This window comes from Temnothorax curvispinosus, unplaced genomic scaffold (assembly GCF_003070985.1).
Source record: "Temnothorax curvispinosus isolate PA1 unplaced genomic scaffold, ASM307098v1 QBEX01013120.1, whole genome shotgun sequence".
Classification (NCBI taxonomy): domain Eukaryota; kingdom Metazoa; phylum Arthropoda; class Insecta; order Hymenoptera; family Formicidae; genus Temnothorax; species Temnothorax curvispinosus.
Genome location: NW_020222900.1, coordinates 185,049 through 190,893, shown reverse-complemented (window position 1 = coordinate 190,893; position 5,845 = coordinate 185,049).

The window sequence follows — 5,845 nt, the reverse complement described above, 5'->3', positions numbered from 1 at the left end:
GGTATCACAAGGGCCGCAAAGCGTCAGCATGAAGGAAGGAGGAGGGGAAATTTAATTTCGACGATGTGTATTCGCAAAACGAACGCAACGGTGGTCCCCGTGAATAAAATCGCGTCGTCTTTCACGATATACGTGGCTGTAAAGGAGAAGCGCGCAACACGGCGGAAACGGAACCCGAATAGACCGACAATCGATTCTCTGCCGTGCAAAGTCGCACATTGCATACAAAGAAAAAGAAAAGAAACGGGTATGGAAGAAAGAAACAGTGTACGAGGAAAAGAGAGAGAGAGAGGGGGAGGGGGTAATAGAATAACAACGAGAGGGAGAGGGAAGTGATTGAAGGAAGAAGAGAGACAAAAGGAGATAGAAATAATAAATGCAAGAGACTAAGCGAGAGAAAGAAAGTGAGAGAAATGAAAAAAAGAAGACGTTGAGAAAACAAGTAAGGTAAAAAAACAATGAAGACGAAGAGTGAGTGAAAGAAAGAAAAAGAGTAACAAAGGAAAAGGGAAGGAAGAAAAGAAGGAAGGAAAATGAGAGAATGAGAGAGAGAGAGAGAGAGAGAGAGAGAGAGAGAAAGAGAGAGAGAGAGAGAGCGAGAGAGAGAAAGGAAATTATGAAAGTTTTCTCTATATAGTTATTTTTTAAAATATATACGTGTCCGATAACTATTTTTATTATCTTGTAATCTTTATCTATAAAAAGTCATTCACATTTTTAAGAATAATTTATAAAAATTTTTAATAAAAAGTAATTATTAATTATTAAGCGTGCGTCGAGACAAAATTGATTAAAATTTATTATAGATTTCATTACTATTGTACACTTTCACGTTTTCTGGATCATCCTGTATATGTATGAACATATCTATGAAATGGTGAGTGCTGGCAGATGTATTTTGGCAAAGAACCAAGACTCTAATGTTATCCGGCAACAACGAGAAGCGGTGGATAAGGCATCGCAAAATTATCGTCACTCAAGAATTTACTGTTTGCTACGAAAGCGCCAAACACCTCGGTGATATCGCGCGAGAGAGAACTCTTCCTCACTTTACTTCTTTTCGCTTGTTCCTTTAGCGTTGTCCGCCCCATCCCTTTATACGGTAGCCCGTTTTTCCGTTTCCATTGCGTACTCCGCTTTGCCTCGAATCGCGACTGGCGCACGCGAAAATCCAAGAAATAAAGTCGCTTTTTTCCAGAGACTGGCTTCCGCAAATATATCTATAGTAGAGTCTCAATGCAGTTTCAAAGACAGCTTGCAACTTGTCAAGTCGAAAGGTCATCTTTAATTTGGAACGAAAAAGCTTTGCCCCCCCAGAGTCAGCGTAATCAATTCATGTCGACATAAAGGGTAATAATATGCCTTTGATATATTCTGACCGTTCTTATTTATTTATGTAAGAATCTTAATTGTTCTTAATCCTATTTATAATCTCATTCTTATAATACAATAGTTTAGTAAGATAATGCAATATAAGAGCGAGACACTTAATATATTGCTTTCGGATTTTTAAGAATAAACGCAAAAGCGTGCCTTTCAAAAGATATAAAGTGATTAAAATGTTTCTACAGACAGAAGCTATTTTTACGTTATTATATTAATTGTTTAGAGGTATTTCGGAGAGCTAATAAATTCTTTTTTGAGATTAAAATGAATTATTAACAGAAAGCTCATTAAACACGACGTATTTCATGTTTGCGAGGAACAAATATCATTTTTGCTCAAACTAGGTAACTGGCTGTTTTACGTTTAACGTTTCCGCAATAATTCATCCTCGATTCTTTGTCTGTTACAATCCTTCCGCTGGTTTTTTGTATCGAGTCTCCAAAAGTTTCACTATAATACGGCCGACCGCACGTAATCGAGAGGACCGGCCATTCTTTTCTCAGGAGGAGAGAAAGGGGTTCGTAAAGTAACGTGAGCGATCCTCCGCTTTCGGATAAACGAACCGTGTCGCATCGAAAGGCAAAGGAAGCAGCAGCTTCTTTGTCGCAAAAAACAAAATCCGTCAGAAACTCCGCGAGTCGGCCATGCGTGATGCAGCCCCGAGATGTTACCGCGGAATATTTTCATGGCGCATTTCCGCCCCGGGTACGATGCTTTATCACGGACGCGCCGGAGAACTGCGCAAATTTATGGAAATCTTGGATACGTATTGGATAAAAGTGTTTTATGAGATGAGCGGGGACGGGTTGCGTTGCCAAACATTCGGCGGATTTAATCCGCTCCTCTCGCGCTGGAAGTTGCGAGAACGGTGGAAATGTACTCGCGAGAGTGAATGTACGCCTCGCAATGAGATGGCATCGCCGGGATTTATAAACCTGCTCCCGTTCCCGCGATTTTACTTTTCATTGAAAACGTCGACAGATCCGCGACTGCGATAATTGAAACGTCATTCGAATCCAGGAGTAGTTCCAGTTAAACAAAGAACTGACGTAAATGAGAACAAGTAATTATGATAAGAATCGAATCTTTGGCTGAAATCAGAAAAGCATATAACGTATCATACAATCTGCAAATCGCAAAGAACAAGAAAATCAAAAATATATAAAGATAAGCTCAACATTGCTAGTTTCCTAATTACGTGTGACAATTTAATTTAATTAGCATATTGATATTTAACTATTATTAATAACAAATACACATTTTTAATGTTGCACATTTGGGCAATTTACGCATAAAAATCAGTAAATTACAAGTTATTATAAAAATTGTAATATAATGATATATAATGACATTATCTTTCAAAAGAATTAGTTAATTGGATGTTAATTAAAGAATAGAACTTTCGAAATTTTTTACGTTGATAATTGGATTAGAATTTATGAATCGTGTAGATCGCTTGGAAAACTGGACGACTGATGTTACAAAAGTTAAATGGAAACGAGTTAAGCTGATAATAGGCGATAAGCCAAAGTCTCAATTGGCCTTTGAAGCATGTTGATAATGGCATGCCATTGTGATCGAACCTCCCAAAGAACTAGTCTCATAAAACGTTCTTTCAAGAGAACTTCGTGCTCTCTTGTTCTGAACACACTAAAACTCAAGTGTTTTGCACGTTCATCTTTGGTCATGTATCGTTGCATTATGTAACAAATTCTCAAGTTTCAGTTCCTAAGTGATACTTATTTTACATTAAATAAAATTTTTTTTATTTATTTAAGATCTTTCTTAAATAATGAAAAATTCCTTAATTTTGATTATTTATGACAAGATTATTTATTGGCTTGAAGTGATCTCTCATATGCTTAACGCAAATTGCATGAAAGAAGAATTAACTCCAATCTTTAATTAAAATAATTAAATTTTTCGCTCTATTTGAGAGAGCGCTGGATTTATATTTTGCGATAAAGTTTTTCGAAAAATATCTATTTTATTAAAATAAGATCACGTTTAAACAAAAATGCGCAAAATATAGTTCGATAGAAAATGCATCACGAAGTGATTTTCTTGTCTTTGCATTTTCGCTGACACAGCATCTTACTTTATAAATCCTATAATAAAAGAGAGTCCTGGCGTTACTAACTGATCGTTATCCTTGTCGGGAACTTTACAATGAAGTAGTTCGTAACTTCTGTTCTGATCAGGCTGCATCCTAAGAAAACAAAGTATATCCACGACGGAAGAAAATCGTTACTTCGCCAGCCGCTACTACATGCCGTAAAGCAAAAAGAGTCCTCACTTTATAAACATATTTGCGAAGCTCTCTCTTTTTCTCTCTCTCTCTCTTTCTCTCTTTCAGATTTTGTGTACCGTTTGAAAAGTAGACTCTTTAGATTAATAAATAGGAAGTGCTTTTAAGAACTTCCAACGAGAGTCGAGGATTTCCTCACAATTGATTATTTATATCACGTTGTTGGTTCGTCCATCTACTAGCATACTTGATAATTATTATTGCAATAAATATGTGACATGTAATATTTTAAATTATATTATTATTTTAAATCTAAAAATTATCATCTGCTTATTAACGAACATATTAACATAAAAACCACGAAAAGATATGAAAGTTGAAAAACGTGAAAAAAAAGAAAGAAAAATATAAAAATTGGTTATTCATTGAAACGTGGTATGTTAAATATTATTTGACAGTTAACTGTTAATTTAATTGATCGGTACCATTAAGCGTCGGTTCTAACACTACCAAGATTAAATGCTGACAATCGTAAATCTTCACCGTAAAAGCTAAAGAACTGTGTCTGATTTATAACCCACAGTTAAGTTAACGTATGGCGGTGTCAAAAAAGCCGCGGTAATATATGTCGTAAATTGAAAAGTAACCTCTACCGAGAGAATGCGAGCTGACCTGTTAATTCTTGACGATCGTTTTATCGAGTCTTACTTAATTCAGCGTATCGTCCCCCTTTACTTAGCGCCGCGCGGACGGAGGAGGCTGCCCACGAGATAATTAAACTCCCGGCTCGGCCCGAATGCCCGGCAAGTATTAATGGAATTTATAATGGTCTTTTTGTGAAGGCACTTTAAGCCGACGAACTGTGAAACTCTCCTCCCGAGCGGCAGACTTATAGGGATCGTTTCTGAATGACGATGATTTTGAAACGCGATAACGCCTATTTCCTACATAAATAATAAGTTCAGACCCAGACAGATTGGAACTTGTTAAAGGGGAGATCTGTGCATACAAACGAATAATATGCGATTCTTTATAACTTTGTGATATACAATTTTTAAAAATACTATCTACTATATATATATTTTTCTATTACACAAAATTCTTTCACAAACAAAAATATTTAATAGACGTTATAATTTTCACGTTCACGATTATCATTTTTCTCCAAAATATTTTCTACAAATTTTCTCTATTCTGGTCAATAAAGAAAATTTATCTTGTGATTTTAAGCTTTCCCGAGAAAGCGCTTCCTCGCCGATTGTGCCACGATTTACCGTACACCCTGTATAGATTTATAGCCGTGTGGTGAACTCGCCGGATACCTTTTAACGTCAACGATTTTCGATCGCTGAATTTCTTCGGGGGGTAATTCGATTCGACGCGCGGCGCGGCGGTTTGTTATGCCGTACGAACGTGATGACAACGTCGACGACGTTCTCGGAATACTCTTATTCCTGTCCAGCGTCTCGGGATGAATTGGATTTTTACGGCCACGAAGTTGGCTAAGGAAATAAGGAGCGAAAGGGGGATGGCTGCGGCGGCTGCGAATTCGAGGGAATGAGCGACGCCGGCCGGAATCGAATAACAACGCTTCCTTGAGAGTGCCTCGGCCTCAGTCGGAATAATAAGAAGTCCGTTCCCTCGAGATCGAGAAAATCGATCGCACCCTATCACGTCCATCTCGCATTATTGCCACCGGCTGTTTCCGACAACCCGTCTCCATCCCCCTTACGTGACGACTGAATGTGGCTACGCTTGACGAGGGATGCTATGGTCCTGTGCTCAGGGCCGAATTAAAGATTTTATAAACAAAAGCCACTTTTTTAACGCATTAAACTCCAAAATTCTGAGATTTTCTAAACGTATTTTACGTGTAATGCGATAATTTTAAGTAATTAATATAATACTTTATACTTTCCATATTAAGCTTTGCATCATTGTCTTTGTTTTGCGTGTATTATGTTATAAATGAATTAATTTAATTGCTTCAAACTGAACGATATTATATTTATAGCAGTATTTCAAATAAAATTTAACGAGAAATGGTGATTAAAAATGTTAGATCGCTATCTTAAGAATTCTTGCGCGCGGAGAAATGTAAATTATTTTTTTCCGCGCGTTTTAATTCAGATTATTTATCTTCTTCAAAGATCTTCTTTCAGATCTTCTTCAAAGAACTTTTTCCATCTTTTCCAATCTATTTTTTTATTT